Source organism: Globicephala melas, unplaced genomic scaffold, assembly GCF_963455315.2.
Source record: "Globicephala melas unplaced genomic scaffold, mGloMel1.2 SCAFFOLD_800, whole genome shotgun sequence".
Taxonomy (NCBI): domain Eukaryota; kingdom Metazoa; phylum Chordata; class Mammalia; order Artiodactyla; family Delphinidae; genus Globicephala; species Globicephala melas.
In genome coordinates this window covers 1-14,540 of record NW_027207933.1, presented here as the reverse complement: position 1 = coordinate 14,540, position 14,540 = coordinate 1, and the positions used below count along the sequence as shown (strand labels likewise).

The 14,540-nt window shown below is 76.8% G+C and overlaps 14 non-coding genes across 14 annotated transcripts; all 14 read right to left on the bottom strand.

The window, feature by feature from the left end:
• Positions 1-661: 661 nt before the first annotated feature.
• LOC132595233 (5S ribosomal RNA) lies at positions 662-780 on the bottom strand. The gene has a single exon (XR_009561388.1). It is a non-coding gene; the product is annotated as a 5S ribosomal RNA (ribosomal RNA).
• Positions 781-1,711: 931 nt separating this feature from the next.
• Positions 1,712-1,830, bottom strand: LOC132595232 (5S ribosomal RNA). Its single transcript, XR_009561387.1, has one exon. It is a non-coding gene; the product is annotated as a 5S ribosomal RNA (ribosomal RNA).
• Positions 1,831-2,762: 932 nt separating this feature from the next.
• LOC132595231 (5S ribosomal RNA) lies at positions 2,763-2,881 on the bottom strand. The gene has a single exon (XR_009561386.1). It is a non-coding gene; the product is annotated as a 5S ribosomal RNA (ribosomal RNA).
• A 932-nt stretch (positions 2,882-3,813) lies between these two features.
• LOC132595230 (5S ribosomal RNA) lies at positions 3,814-3,932 on the bottom strand. Its single transcript, XR_009561385.1, has one exon. It is a non-coding gene; the product is annotated as a 5S ribosomal RNA (ribosomal RNA).
• A 932-nt stretch (positions 3,933-4,864) lies between these two features.
• Positions 4,865-4,983, bottom strand: LOC132595229 (5S ribosomal RNA). The gene has a single exon (XR_009561384.1). It is a non-coding gene; the product is annotated as a 5S ribosomal RNA (ribosomal RNA).
• Positions 4,984-5,915: 932 nt separating this feature from the next.
• Positions 5,916-6,034, bottom strand: LOC132595228 (5S ribosomal RNA). The gene has a single exon (XR_009561383.1). It is a non-coding gene; the product is annotated as a 5S ribosomal RNA (ribosomal RNA).
• Positions 6,035-6,966: 932 nt separating this feature from the next.
• LOC132595227 (5S ribosomal RNA) lies at positions 6,967-7,085 on the bottom strand. Its single transcript, XR_009561382.1, has one exon. It is a non-coding gene; the product is annotated as a 5S ribosomal RNA (ribosomal RNA).
• Positions 7,086-8,016: 931 nt separating this feature from the next.
• On the bottom strand, positions 8,017-8,135 carry LOC132595226 (5S ribosomal RNA). Its single transcript, XR_009561381.1, has one exon. It is a non-coding gene; the product is annotated as a 5S ribosomal RNA (ribosomal RNA).
• Positions 8,136-9,067: 932 nt separating this feature from the next.
• Positions 9,068-9,186, bottom strand: LOC132595225 (5S ribosomal RNA). The gene has a single exon (XR_009561380.1). It is a non-coding gene; the product is annotated as a 5S ribosomal RNA (ribosomal RNA).
• A 932-nt stretch (positions 9,187-10,118) lies between these two features.
• Positions 10,119-10,237, bottom strand: LOC132595268 (5S ribosomal RNA). The gene has a single exon (XR_009561424.1). It is a non-coding gene; the product is annotated as a 5S ribosomal RNA (ribosomal RNA).
• Positions 10,238-11,169: 932 nt separating this feature from the next.
• Positions 11,170-11,288, bottom strand: LOC132595257 (5S ribosomal RNA). Its single transcript, XR_009561412.1, has one exon. It is a non-coding gene; the product is annotated as a 5S ribosomal RNA (ribosomal RNA).
• Positions 11,289-12,219: 931 nt separating this feature from the next.
• On the bottom strand, positions 12,220-12,338 carry LOC132595246 (5S ribosomal RNA). The gene has a single exon (XR_009561401.1). It is a non-coding gene; the product is annotated as a 5S ribosomal RNA (ribosomal RNA).
• A 936-nt stretch (positions 12,339-13,274) lies between these two features.
• LOC132595235 (5S ribosomal RNA) lies at positions 13,275-13,393 on the bottom strand. The gene has a single exon (XR_009561390.1). It is a non-coding gene; the product is annotated as a 5S ribosomal RNA (ribosomal RNA).
• A 933-nt stretch (positions 13,394-14,326) lies between these two features.
• Positions 14,327-14,445, bottom strand: LOC132595224 (5S ribosomal RNA). The gene has a single exon (XR_009561379.1). It is a non-coding gene; the product is annotated as a 5S ribosomal RNA (ribosomal RNA).
• Positions 14,446-14,540: the final 95 nt, after the last annotated feature.

The window sequence follows — 14,540 nt, the reverse complement described above, 5'->3', positions numbered from 1 at the left end:
CCGGGGCCCGCGGTCCCTTGGGCATCGGCCCTGCCCGCCCACGCGGCCCTAGGCGCAGCCCGGCCGCAGCCCGGGCCGGCCCTCCTGCCCGACAGCAGCTGGCCCGAAGCCACCGGGAGCCACCATTGAGTCGCCACGGCCCCTCAGCCCCGGCAAGGCCACCCTTGCCCCCACACCCCCCGCCGAGCTCAGGACCCCGCCCCTGGTGGCCGGCAGGCCCGGGGAAGCGGCCCCTGCCCTCGATCCCGCTCCCGCACCCGGCCGCGGTGACACGCCAGAGGGGCGGGGTGGGGGGGGGCTTTTGTCGGAGGGAGCTGTGGAGGGACACACCGGCACACAGGTGGCGGCGCCGGGGCTGGGCGCCGGTGGGGGCGGCCAGGTGCAGGTCGAGGGGCTCGCGGGCCGAAAGGACGGCAACTGGGCCCGCGGCGGAGTCTGGGTCCGGGCCAGCCACCCCGGGAGCGTCTGGGGTGCGCCTGCCTTCCAGGGCCGCCTTCTGGCCGCCTGGCCGGCCGGGCCGGCGGGGAGCGACCCCGCCGGCGCGCGCCGTGGTGGGAGGGGCCTGAGGAGGTGGGGCCTGCAGCGGGGCCCGGCGGGGGCGGAGCCGGCGGCCCCCGCCGCGGGCGAGTAAAGGAGAAGGCGGGCGGAGCGGGAGGCAAAAAGCCTACAGCACCCGGTATTCCCAGGCGGTCTCCCATCCAAGTACTAACCAGGCCCGACCCTGCTTAGCTTCCGAGATCAGACGAGATCGGGCGCGTTCAGGGTGGTATGGCCGTAGACGGGGGCGGGGGGCCGCGGGCGGCCTCTTGAGGCCCAGTTTCGCTGGCGCTGGCGCCTTAACGCCAGCCTGGCGGCCGGCCCGCCCCGGCAGGGCCCCCTCGCCCGCCCAGGCAGGGGCAACGGAGGTCTCGGGTATCGGGCGGCGGCGGAGGGTTTGGCGACCACCTCCCAGCCCAGGGCGGCCGTGACCCAGCAAACCCTTCGGCGCTTGGCGCCCCGCCCAAGATCCCGCACGTCGCTCACAGGGACGTGGCCCCGGAGGCTTCAGGGCCCGGGGCCCGCGGTCCCTTGGGCATCGGCCCTGCCCGCCCACGCGGCCCTAGGCGCAGCCCGGCCGCAGCCCGGGCCGGCCCTCCTGCCCGACAGCAGCTGGCCCGAAGCCACCGGGAGCCACCATTGAGTCGCCACGGCCCCTCAGCCCCGGCAAGGCCACCCTTGCCCCCACACCCCCCGCCGAGCTCAGGACCCCGCCCCTGGTGGCCGGCAGGCCCGGGGAAGCGGCCCCTGCCCTCGATCCCGCTCCCGCACCCGGCCGCGGTGACACGCCAGAGGGGCGGGGTGGGGGGGGGCTTTTGTCGGAGGGAGCTGTGGAGGGACACACCGGCACACAGGTGGCGGCGCCGGGGTTGGGCGCCGGTGGGGGCGGCCAGGTGCAGGTCGAGGGGCTCGCGGGCCGAAAGGACGGCAACTGGGCCCGCGGCGGAGTCTGGGTCCGGGCCAGCCACCCCGGGAGCGTCTGGGGTGCGGCTGCCTTCCAGGGCCGCCTTCTGGCCGCCTGGCCGGCCGGGCCGGCGGGGAGCGACCCCGCCGGCGCGCGCCGTGGTGGGAGGGGCCTGAGGAGGTGGGGCCTGCAGCGGGGCCCGGCGGGGGCGGAGCCGGCGACCCCGCCGCGGGCGAGTAAAGGAGAAGGCGGGCGGAGCGGGAGGCAAAAAGCCTACAGCACCCGGTATTCCCAGGCGGTCTCCCATCCAAGTACTAACCAGGCCCGACCCTGCTTAGCTTCCGAGATCAGACGAGATCGGGCGCGTTCAGGGTGGTATGGCCGTAGACGGGGGCGGGGGGCCGCGGGCGGCCTCTTGAGGCCCAGTTTCGCTGGCGCTGGCGCCTTAACGCCAGCCTGGCGGCCGGCCCGCCCCGGCAGGGCCCCCTCGCCCGCCCAGGCAGGGGCAACGGAGGTCTCGGGTATCGGGCGGCGGCGGAGGGTTTGGCGACCACCTCCCAGCCCAGGGCGGCCGTGACCCAGCAAACCCTTCGGCGCTTGGCGCCCCGCCCAAGATCCCGCACGTCGCTCACAGGGACGTGGCCCCGGAGGCTTCAGGGCCCGGGGCCCGCGGTCCCTTGGGCATCGGCCCTGCCCGCCCACGCGGCCCTAGGCGCAGCCCGGCCGCAGCCCGGGCCGGCCCTCCTGCCCGACAGCAGCTGGCCCGAAGCCACCGGGAGCCACCATTGAGTCGCCACGGCCCCTCAGCCCCGGCAAGGCCACCCTTGCCCCCACACCCCCCGCCGAGCTCAGGACCCCGCCCCTGGTGGCCGGCAGGCCCGGGGAAGCGGCCCCTGCCCTCGATCCCGCTCCCGCACCCGGCCGCGGTGACACGCCAGAGGGGCGGGGTGGGGGGGGGCTTTTGTCAGAGGGAGCTGTGGAGGGACACACCGGCACACAGGTGGCGGCGCCGGGACTGGGCGCCGGTGGGGGCGGCCAGGTGCAGGTCGAGGGGCTCGCGGGCCGAAAGGACGGCAACTGGGCCCGCGGCGGAGTCTGGGTCCGGGCCAGCCACCCCGGGAGCGTCTGGGGTGCGCCTGCCTTCCAGGGCCGCCTTCTGGCCGCCTGGCCGGCCGGGCCGGCGGGGAGCGACCCCGCCGGCGCGCGCCGTGGTGGGAGGGGCCTGAGGAGGTGGGGCCTGCAGCGGGGCCCGGCGGGGGCGGAGCCGGCGGCCCCCGCCGCGGGCGAGTAAAGGAGAAGGCGGGCGGAGCGGGAGGCAAAAAGCCTACAGCACCCGGTATTCCCAGGCGGTCTCCCATCCAAGTACTAACCAGGCCCGACCCTGCTTAGCTTCCGAGATCAGACGAGATCGGGCGCGTTCAGGGTGGTATGGCCGTAGACGGGGGCGGGGGGCCGCGGGCGGCCTCTTGAGGCCCAGTTTCGCTGGCGCTGGCGCCTTAACGCCAGCCTGGCGGCCGGCCCGCCCCGGCAGGGCCCCCTCGCCCGCCCAGGCAGGGGCAACGGAGGTCTCGGGTATCGGGCGGCGGCGGAGGGTTTGGCGACCACCTCCCAGCCCAGGGCGGCCGTGACCCAGCAAACCCTTCGGCGCTTGGCGCCCCGCCCAAGATCCCGCACGTCGCTCACAGGGACGTGGCCCCGGAGGCTTCAGGGCCCGGGGCCCGCGGTCCCTTGGGCATCGGCCCTGCCCGCCCACGCGGCCCTAGGCGCAGCCCGGCCGCAGCCCGGGCCGGCCCTCCTGCCCGACAGCAGCTGGCCCGAAGCCACCGGGAGCCACCATTGAGTCGCCACGGCCCCTCAGCCCCGGCAAGGCCACCCTTGCCCCCACACCCCCCGCCGAGCTCAGGACCCCGCCCCTGGTGGCCGGCAGGCCCGGGGAAGCGGCCCCTGCCCTCGATCCCGCTCCCGCACCCGGCCGCGGTGACACGCCAGAGGGGCGGGGTGGGGGGGGGCTTTTGTCAGAGGGAGCTGTGGAGGGACACACCGGCACACAGGTGGCGGCGCCGGGGCTGGGCGCCGGTGGGGGCGGCCAGGTGCAGGTCGAGGGGCTCGCGGGCCGAAAGGACGGCAACTGGGCCCGCGGCGGAGTCTGGGTCCGGGCCAGCCACCCCGGGAGCGTCTGGGGTGCGCCTGCCTTCCAGGGCCGCCTTCTGGCCGCCTGGCCGGCCGGGCCGGCGGGGAGCGACCCCGCCGGCGCGCGCCGTGGTGGGAGGGGCCTGAGGAGGTGGGGCCTGCAGCGGGGCCCGGCGGGGGCGGAGCCGGCGGCCCCCGCCGCGGGCGAGTAAAGGAGAAGGCGGGCGGAGCGGGAGGCAAAAAGCCTACAGCACCCGGTATTCCCAGGCGGTCTCCCATCCAAGTACTAACCAGGCCCGACCCTGCTTAGCTTCCGAGATCAGACGAGATCGGGCGCGTTCAGGGTGGTATGGCCGTAGACGGGGGCGGGGGGCCGCGGGCGGCCTCTTGAGGCCCAGTTTCGCTGGCGCTGGCGCCTTAACGCCAGCCTGGCGGCCGGCCCGCCCCGGCAGGGCCCCCTCGCCCGCCCAGGCAGGGGCAACGGAGGTCTCGGGTATCGGGCGGCGGCGGAGGGTTTGGCGACCACCTCCCAGCCCAGGGCGGCCGTGACCCAGCAAACCCTTCGGCGCTTGGCGCCCCGCCCAAGATCCCGCACGTCGCTCACAGGGACGTGGCCCCGGAGGCTTCAGGGCCCGGGGCCCGCGGTCCCTTGGGCATCGGCCCTGCCCGCCCACGCGGCCCTAGGCGCAGCCCGGCCGCAGCCCGGGCCGGCCCTCCTGCCCGACAGCAGCTGGCCCGAAGCCACCGGGAGCCACCATTGAGTCGCCACGGCCCCTCAGCCCCGGCAAGGCCACCCTTGCCCCCACACCCCCCGCCGAGCTCAGGACCCCGCCCCTGGTGGCCGGCAGGCCCGGGGAAGCGGCCCCTGCCCTCGATCCCGCTCCCGCACCCGGCCGCGGTGACACGCCAGAGGGGCGGGGTGGGGGGGGGCTTTTGTCAGAGGGAGCTGTGGAGGGACACACCGGCACACAGGTGGCGGCGCCGGGACTGGGCGCCGGTGGGGGCGGCCAGGTGCAGGTCGAGGGGCTCGCGGGCCGAAAGGACGGCAACTGGGCCCGCGGCGGAGTCTGGGTCCGGGCCAGCCACCCCGGGAGCGTCTGGGGTGCGCCTGCCTTCCAGGGCCGCCTTCTGGCCGCCTGGCCGGCCGGGCCGGCGGGGAGCGACCCCGCCGGCGCGCGCCGTGGTGGGAGGGGCCTGAGGAGGTGGGGCCTGCAGCGGGGCCCGGCGGGGGCGGAGCCGGCGGCCCCCGCCGCGGGCGAGTAAAGGAGAAGGCGGGCGGAGCGGGAGGCAAAAAGCCTACAGCACCCGGTATTCCCAGGCGGTCTCCCATCCAAGTACTAACCAGGCCCGACCCTGCTTAGCTTCCGAGATCAGACGAGATCGGGCGCGTTCAGGGTGGTATGGCCGTAGACGGGGGCGGGGGGCCGCGGGCGGCCTCTTGAGGCCCAGTTTCGCTGGCGCTGGCGCCTTAACGCCAGCCTGGCGGCCGGCCCGCCCCGGCAGGGCCCCCTCGCCCGCCCAGGCAGGGGCAACGGAGGTCTCGGGTATCGGGCGGCGGCGGAGGGTTTGGCGACCACCTCCCAGCCCAGGGCGGCCGTGACCCAGCAAACCCTTCGGCGCTTGGCGCCCCGCCCAAGATCCCGCACGTCGCTCACAGGGACGTGGCCCCGGAGGCTTCAGGGCCCGGGGCCCGCGGTCCCTTGGGCATCGGCCCTGCCCGCCCACGCGGCCCTAGGCGCAGCCCGGCCGCAGCCCGGGCCGGCCCTCCTGCCCGACAGCAGCTGGCCCGAAGCCACCGGGAGCCACCAATGAGTCGCCACGGCCCCTCAGCCCCGGCAAGGCCACCCTTGCCCCCACACCCCCCGCCGAGCTCAGGACCCCGCCCCTGGTGGCCGGCAGGCCCGGGGAAGCGGCCCCTGCCCTCGATCCCGCTCCCGCACCCGGCCGCGGTGACACGCCAGAGGGGCGGGGTGGGGGGGGGCTTTTGTCAGAGGGAGCTGTGGAGGGACACACCGGCACACAGGTGGCGGCGCCGGGGCTGGGCGCCGGTGGGGGCGGCCAGGTGCAGGTCGAGGGGCTCGCGGGCCGAAAGGACGGCAACTGGGCCCGCGGCGGAGTCTGGGTCCGGGCCAGCCACCCCGGGAGCGTCTGGGGTGCGCCTGCCTTCCAGGGCCGCCTTCTGGCCGCCTGGCCGGCCGGGCCGGCGGGGAGCGACCCCGCCGGCGCGCGCCGTGGTGGGAGGGGCCTGAGGAGGTGGGGCCTGCAGCGGGGCCCGGCGGGGGCGGAGCCGGCGGCCCCCGCCGCGGGCGAGTAAAGGAGAAGGCGGGCGGAGCGGGAGGCAAAAAGCCTACAGCACCCGGTATTCCCAGGCGGTCTCCCATCCAAGTACTAACCAGGCCCGACCCTGCTTAGCTTCCGAGATCAGACGAGATCGGGCGCGTTCAGGGTGGTATGGCCGTAGACGGGGGCGGGGGGCCGCGGGCGGCCTCTTGAGGCCCAGTTTCGCTGGCGCTGGCGCCTTAACGCCAGCCTGGCGGCCGGCCCGCCCCGGCAGGGCCCCCTCGCCCGCCCAGGCAGGGGCAACGGAGGTCTCGGGTATCGGGCGGCGGCGGAGGGTTTGGCGACCACCTCCCAGCCCAGGGCGGCCGTGACCCAGCAAACCCTTCGGCGCTTGGCGCCCCGCCCAAGATCCCGCACGTCGCTCACAGGGACGTGGCCCCGGAGGCTTCAGGGCCCGGGGCCCGCGGTCCCTTGGGCATCGGCCCTGCCCGCCCACGCGGCCCTAGGCGCAGCCCGGCCGCAGCCCGGGCCGGCCCTCCTGCCCGACAGCAGCTGGCCCGAAGCCACCGGGAGCCACCATTGAGTCGCCACGGCCCCTCAGCCCCGGCAAGGCCACCCTTGCCCCCACACCCCCCGCCGAGCTCAGGACCCCGCCCCTGGTGGCCGGCAGGCCCGGGGAAGCGGCCCCTGCCCTCGATCCCGCTCCCGCACCCGGCCGCGGTGACACGCCAGAGGGGCGGGGTGGGGGGGGGCTTTTGTCGGAGGGAGCTGTGGAGGGACACACCGGCACACAGGTGGCGGCGCCGGGGCTGGGCGCCGGTGGGGGCGGCCAGGTGCAGGTCGAGGGGCTCGCGGGCCGAAAGGACGGCAACTGGGCCCGCGGCGGAGTCTGGGTCCGGGCCAGCCACCCCGGGAGCGTCTGGGGTGCGCCTGCCTTCCAGGGCCGCCTTCTGGCCGCCTGGCCGGCCGGGCCGGCGGGGAGCGACCCCGCCGGCGCGCGCCGTGGTGGGAGGGGCCTGAGGAGGTGGGGCCTGCAGCGGGGCCCGGCGGGGGCGGAGCCGGCGGCCCCCGCCGCGGGCGAGTAAAGGAGAAGGCGGGCGGAGCGGGAGGCAAAAAGCCTACAGCACCCGGTATTCCCAGGCGGTCTCCCATCCAAGTACTAACCAGGCCCGACCCTGCTTAGCTTCCGAGATCAGACGAGATCGGGCGCGTTCAGGGTGGTATGGCCGTAGACGGGGGCGGGGGGCCGCGGGCGGCCTCTTGAGGCCCAGTTTCGCTGGCGCTGGCGCCTTAACGCCAGCCTGGCGGCCGGCCCGCCCCGGCAGGGCCCCCTCGCCCGCCCAGGCAGGGGCAACGGAGGTCTCGGGTATCGGGCGGCGGCGGAGGGTTTGGCGACCACCTCCCAGCCCAGGGCGGCCGTGACCCAGCAAACCCTTCGGCGCTTGGCGCCCCGCCCAAGATCCCGCACGTCGCTCACAGGGACGTGGCCCCGGAGGCTTCAGGGCCCGGGGCCCGCGGTCCCTTGGGCATCGGCCCTGCCCGCCCACGCGGCCCTAGGCGCAGCCCGGCCGCAGCCCGGGCCGGCCCTCCTGCCCGACAGCAGCTGGCCCGAAGCCACCGGGAGCCACCATTGAGTCGCCACGGCCCCTCAGCCCCGGCAAGGCCACCCTTGCCCCCACACCCCCCGCCGAGCTCAGGACCCCGCCCCTGGTGGCCGGCAGGCCCGGGGAAGCGGCCCCTGCCCTCGATCCCGCTCCCGCACCCGGCCGCGGTGACACGCCAGAGGGGCGGGGTGGGGGGGGGCTTTTGTCGGAGGGAGCTGTGGAGGGACACACCGGCACACAGGTGGCGGCGCCGGGGTTGGGCGCCGGTGGGGGCGGCCAGGTGCAGGTCGAGGGGCTCGCGGGCCGAAAGGACGGCAACTGGGCCCGCGGCGGAGTCTGGGTCCGGGCCAGCCACCCCGGGAGCGTCTGGGGTGCGCCTGCCTTCCAGGGCCGCCTTCTGGCCGCCTGGCCGGCCGGGCCGGCGGGGAGCGACCCCGCCGGCGCGCGCCGTGGTGGGAGGGGCCTGAGGAGGTGGGGCCTGCAGCGGGGCCCGGCGGGGGCGGAGCCGGCGACCCCGCCGCGGGCGAGTAAAGGAGAAGGCGGGCGGAGCGGGAGGCAAAAAGCCTACAGCACCCGGTATTCCCAGGCGGTCTCCCATCCAAGTACTAACCAGGCCCGACCCTGCTTAGCTTCCGAGATCAGACGAGATCGGGCGCGTTCAGGGTGGTATGGCCGTAGACGGGGGCGGGGGGCCGCGGGCGGCCTCTTGAGGCCCAGTTTCGCTGGCGCTGGCGCCTTAACGCCAGCCTGGCGGCCGGCCCGCCCCGGCAGGGCCCCCTCGCCCGCCCAGGCAGGGGCAACGGAGGTCTCGGGTATCGGGCGGCGGCGGAGGGTTTGGCGACCACCTCCCAGCCCAGGGCGGCCGTGACCCAGCAAACCCTTCGGCGCTTGGCGCCCCGCCCAAGATCCCGCACGTCGCTCACAGGGACGTGGCCCCGGAGGCTTCAGGGCCCGGGGCCCGCGGTCCCTTGGGCATCGGCCCTGCCCGCCCACGCGGCCCTAGGCGCAGCCCGGCCGCAGCCCGGGCCGGCCCTCCTGCCCGACAGCAGCTGGCCCGAAGCCACCGGGAGCCACCATTGAGTCGCCACGGCCCCTCAGCCCCGGCAAGGCCACCCTTGCCCCCACACCCCCCGCCGAGCTCAGGACCCCGCCCCTGGTGGCCGGCAGGCCCGGGGAAGCGGCCCCTGCCCTCGATCCCGCTCCCGCACCCGGCCGCGGTGACACGCCAGAGGGGCGGGGTGGGGGGGGGCTTTTGTCAGAGGGAGCTGTGGAGGGACACACCGGCACACAGGTGGCGGCGCCGGGGCTGGGCGCCGGTGGGGGCGGCCAGGTGCAGGTCGAGGGGCTCGCGGGCCGAAAGGACGGCAACTGGGCCCGCGGCGGAGTCTGGGTCCGGGCCAGCCACCCCGGGAGCGTCTGGGGTGCGCCTGCCTTCCAGGGCCGCCTTCTGGCCGCCTGGCCGGCCGGGCCGGCGGGGAGCGACCCCGCCGGCGCGCGCCGTGGTGGGAGGGGCCTGAGGAGGTGGGGCCTGCAGCGGGGCCCGGCGGGGGCGGAGCCGGCGGCCCCCGCCGCGGGCGAGTAAAGGAGAAGGCGGGCGGAGCGGGAGGCAAAAAGCCTACAGCACCCGGTATTCCCAGGCGGTCTCCCATCCAAGTACTAACCAGGCCCGACCCTGCTTAGCTTCCGAGATCAGACGAGATCGGGCGCGTTCAGGGTGGTATGGCCGTAGACGGGGGCGGGGGGCCGCGGGCGGCCTCTTGAGGCCCAGTTTCGCTGGCGCTGGCGCCTTAACGCCAGCCTGGCGGCCGGCCCGCCCCGGCAGGGCCCCCTCGCCCGCCCAGGCAGGGGCAACGGAGGTCTCGGGTATCGGGCGGCGGCGGAGGGTTTGGCGACCACCTCCCAGCCCAGGGCGGCCGTGACCCAGCAAACCCTTCGGCGCTTGGCGCCCCGCCCAAGATCCCGCACGTCGCTCACAGGGACGTGGCCCCGGAGGCTTCAGGGCCCGGGGCCCGCGGTCCCTTGGGCATCGGCCCTGCCCGCCCACGCGGCCCTAGGCGCAGCCCGGCCGCAGCCCGGGCCGGCCCTCCTGCCCGACAGCAGCTGGCCCGAAGCCACCGGGAGCCACCAATGAGTCGCCACGGCCCCTCAGCCCCGGCAAGGCCACCCTTGCCCCCACACCCCCCGCCGAGCTCAGGACCCCGCCCCTGGTGGCCGGCAGGCCCGGGGAAGCGGCCCCTGCCCTCGATCCCGCTCCCGCACCCGGCCGCGGTGACACGCCAGAGGGGCGGGGTGGGGGGGGGCTTTTGTCGGAGGGAGCTGTGGAGGGACACACCGGCACACAGGTGGCGGCGCCGGGGCTGGGCGCCGGTGGGGGCGGCCAGGTGCAGGTCGAGGGGCTCGCGGGCCGAAAGGACGGCAACTGGGCCCGCGGCGGAGTCTGGGTCCGGGCCAGCCACCCCGGGAGCGTCTGGGGTGCGCCTGCCTTCCAGGGCCGCCTTCTGGCCGCCTGGCCGGCCGGGCCGGCGGGGAGCGACCCCGCCGGCGCGCGCCGTGGTGGGAGGGGCCTGAGGAGGTGGGGCCTGCAGCGGGGCCCGGCGGGGGCGGAGCCGGCGGCCCCCGCCGCGGGCGAGTAAAGGAGAAGGCGGGCGGAGCGGGAGGCAAAAAGCCTACAGCACCCGGTATTCCCAGGCGGTCTCCCATCCAAGTACTAACCAGGCCCGACCCTGCTTAGCTTCCGAGATCAGACGAGATCGGGCGCGTTCAGGGTGGTATGGCCGTAGACGGGGGCGGGGGGCCGCGGGCGGCCTCTTGAGGCCCAGTTTCGCTGGCGCTGGCGCCTTAACGCCAGCCTGGCGGCCGGCCCGCCCCGGCAGGGCCCCCTCGCCCGCCCAGGCAGGGGCAACGGAGGTCTCGGGTATCGGGCGGCGGCGGAGGGTTTGGCGACCACCTCCCAGCCCAGGGCGGCCGTGACCCAGCAAACCCTTCGGCGCTTGGCGCCCCGCCCAAGATCCCGCACGTCGCTCACAGGGACGTGGCCCCGGAGGCTTCAGGGCCCGGGGCCCGCGGTCCCTTGGGCATCGGCCCTGCCCGCCCACGCGGCCCTAGGCGCAGCCCGGCCGCAGCCCGGGCCGGCCCTCCTGCCCGACAGCAGCTGGCCCGAAGCCACCGGGAGCCACCATTGAGTCGCCACGGCCCCTCAGCCCCGGCAAGGCCACCCTTGCCCCCACACCCCCCGCCGAGCTCAGGACCCCGCCCCTGGTGGCCGGCAGGCCCGGGGAAGCGGCCCCTGCCCTCGATCCCGCTCCCGCACCCGGCCGCGGTGACACGCCAGAGGGGCGGGGTGGGGGGGGGCTTTTGTCAGAGGGAGCTGTGGAGGGACACACCGGCACACAGGTGGCGGCGCCGGGGCTGGGCGCCGGTGGGGGCGGCCAGGTGCAGGTCGAGGGGCTCGCGGGCCGAAAGGACGGCAACTGGGCCCGCGGCGGAGTCTGGGTCCGGGCCAGCCACCCCGGGAGCGTCTGGGGTGCGCCTGCCTTCCAGGGCCGCCTTCTGGCCGCCTGGCCGGCCGGGCCGGCGGGGAGCGACCCCGCCGGCGCGCGCCGTGGTGGGAGGGGCCTGAGGAGGTGGGGCCTGCAGCGGGGCCCGGCGGGGGCGGAGCCGGCGGCCCCCGCCGCGGGCGAGTAAAGGAGAAGGCGGGCGGAGCGGGAGGCAAAAAGCCTACAGCACCCGGTATTCCCAGGCGGTCTCCCATCCAAGTACTAACCAGGCCCGACCCTGCTTAGCTTCCGAGATCAGACGAGATCGGGCGCGTTCAGGGTGGTATGGCCGTAGACGGGGGCGGGGGGCCGCGGGCGGCCTCTTGAGGCCCAGTTTCGCTGGCGCTGGCGCCTTAACGCCAGCCTGGCGGCCGGCCCGCCCCGGCAGGGCCCCCTCGCCCGCCCAGGCAGGGGCAACGGAGGTCTCGGGTATCGGGCGGCGGCGGAGGGTTTGGCGACCACCTCCCAGCCCAGGGCGGCCGTGACCCAGCAAACCCTTCGGCGCTTGGCGCCCCGCCCAAGATCCCGCACGTCGCTCACAGGGACGTGGCCCCGGAGGCTTCAGGGCCCGGGGCCCGCGGTCCCTTGGGCATCGGCCCTGCCCGCCCACGCGGCCCTAGGCGCAGCCCGGCCGCAGCCCGGGCCGGCCCTCCTGCCCGACAGCAGCTGGCCCGAAGCCACCGGGAGCCACCATTGAGTCGCCACGGCCCCTCAGCCCCGGCAAGGCCACCCTTGCCCCCACACCCCCCGCCGAGCTCAGGACCCCGCCCCTGGTGGCCGGCAGGCCCGGGGAAGCGGCCCCTGCCCTCGATCCCGCTCCCGCACCCGGCCGCGGTGACACGCCAGAGGGGCGGGGTGGGGGGGGGCTTTTGTCGGAGGGAGCTGTGGAGGGACACACCGGCACACAGGTGGCGGCGCCGGGGTTGGGCGCCGGTGGGGGCGGCCAGGTGCAGGTCGAGGGGCTCGCGGGCCGAAAGGACGGCAACTGGGCCCGCGGCGGAGTCTGGGTCCGGGCCAGCCACCCCGGGAGCGTCTGGGGTGCGGCTGCCTTCCAGGGCCGCCTTCTGGCCGCCTGGCCGGCCGGGCCGGCGGGGAGCGACCCCGCCGGCGCGCGCCGTGGTGGGAGGGGCCTGAGGAGGTGGGGCCTGCAGCGGGGCCCGGCGGGGGCGGAGCCGGCGACCCCGCCGCGGGCGAGTAAAGGAGAAGGCGGGCGGAGCGGGAGGCAAAAAGCCTACAGCACCCGGTATTCCCAGGCGGTCTCCCATCCAAGTACTAACCAGGCCCGACCCTGCTTAGCTTCCGAGATCAGACGAGATCGGGCGCGTTCAGGGTGGTATGGCCGTAGACGGGGGCGGGGGGCCGCGGGCGGCCTCTTGAGGCCCAGTTTCGCTGGCGCTGGCGCCTTAACGCCAGCCTGGCGGCCGGCCCGCCCCGGCAGGGCCCCCTCGCCCGCCCAGGCAGGGGCAACGGAGGTCTCGGGTATCGGGCGGCGGCGGAGGGTTTGGCGACCACCTCCCAGCCCAGGGCGGCCGTGACCCAGCAAACCCTTCGGCGCTTGGCGCCCCGCCCAAGATCCCGCACGTCGCTCACAGGGACGTGGCCCCGGAGGCTTCAGGGCCCGGGGCCCGCGGTCCCCTTGGGCATCGGCCCTGCCCGCCCACGCGGCCCTAGGCGCAGCCCGGCCGCAGCCCGGGCCGGCCCTCCTGCCCGACAGCAGCTGGCCCGAAGCCACCGGGAGCCACCATTGAGTCGCCACGGCCCCTCAGCCCCGGCAAGGCCACCCTTGCCCCCACACCCCCCGCCGAGCTCAGGACCCCGCCCCTGGTGGCCGGCAGGCCCGGGGAAGCGGCCCCTGCCCTCGATCCCGCTCCCCGCACCCGGCCGCGGTGACACGCCAGAGGGGCGGGGTGGGGGGGGGCTTTTGTCAGAGGGAGCTGTGGAGGGACACACCGGCACACAGGTGGCGGCGCCGGGGCTGGGCGCCGGTGGGGGCGGCCAGGTGCAGGTCGAGGGGCTCGCGGGCCGAAAGGGACGGCAACTGGGCCCGCGGCGGAGTCTGGGTCCCGGGCCAGCCACCCCGGGAGCGTCTGGGGTGCGCCTGCCTTCCAGGGCCGCCTTCTGGCCGCCTGGCCGGCCGGGCCGGCGGGGAGCGACCCCGCCGGCGCGCGCCGTGGTGGGAGGGGCCTGAGGAGGTGGGGCCTGCAGCGGGGCCCGGCGGGGGCGGAGCCGGCGGCCCCCGCCGCGGGCGAGTAAAGGAGAAGGCGGGCGGAGCGGGAGGCAAAAAGCCTACAGCACCCGGTATTCCCAGGCGGTCTCCCATCCAAGTACTAACCAGGCCCGACCCTGCTTAGCTTCCGAGATCAGACGAGATCGGGCGCGTTCAGGGTGGTATGGCCGTAGACGGGGGCGGGGGGCCGCGGGCGGCCTCTTGAGGCCCAGTTTCGCTGGCGCTGGCGCCTTAACGCCAGCCTGGCGGCCGGCCCGCCCCGGCAGGGCCCCCTCGCCCGCCCAGGCAGGGGCAACGGAGGTCTCGGGTATCGGGCGGCGGCGGAGGGTTTGGCGACCACCTCCCAGCCCAGGGCGGCCGTGACCCAGCAAACCCTTCGGCGCTTGGCGCCCCGCCCAAGATCCCGCACGTCGCTCACAGGGACGTGGCCCCGGAGGCTTCAGGGCCCGGGGCCCGCGGTCCCTTGGGCATCGGCCCTGCCCGCCCACGCGGCCCTAGGCGCAGCCCGGCCGCAGCCCGGGCCGGCCCTCCTGCCCGACAGCAGCTGGCCCGAAGCCACCGGGAGCCACCAATGAGTCGCCACGGCCCCTCAGCCCCGGCAAGGCCACCCTTGCCCCCACACCCCCCGCCGAGCTCAGGACCCCGCCCCCTGGTGGCCGGCAGGCCCGGGGAAGCGGCCCCTGCCCTCGATCCCGCTCCCGCACCCGGCCGCGGTGACACGCCAGAGGGGCGGGGTGGGGGGGGGCTTTTGTCGGAGGGAGCTGTGGAGGGACACACCGGCACACAGGTGGCGGCGCCGGGGCTGGGCGCCGGTGGGGGCGGCCAGGTGCAGGTCGAGGGGCTCGCGGGCCGAAAGGACGGCAACTGGGCCCGCGGCGGAGTCTGGGTCCGGGCCAGCCACCCCGGGAGCGTCTGGGGTGCGCCTGCCTTCCAGGGCCGCCTTCTGGCCGCCTGGCCGGCCGGGCCGGCGGGGAGCGACCCCGCCGGCGCGCGCCGTGGTGGGAGGGGCCTGAGGAGGTGGGGCCTGCAGCGGGGCCCGGCGGGGGCGGAGCCGGCGGCCCCCGCCGCGGGCGAGTAAAGGAGAAGGCGGGCGGAGCGGGAGGCAAAAAGCCTACAGCACCCGGTATTCCCAGGCGGTCTCCCATCCAAGTACTAACCAGGCCCGACCCTGCTTAGCTTCCGAGATCAGACGAGATCGGGCGCGTTCAGGGTGGTATGGCCGTAGACGGGGGCGGGGGGCCGCGGGCGGCCTCTTGAGGCCCAGTTTCGCTGGCGCTGGCGCCTTAACGCCAGCCTGGCGGCCGGCCCGCCCCGGCAGGGCC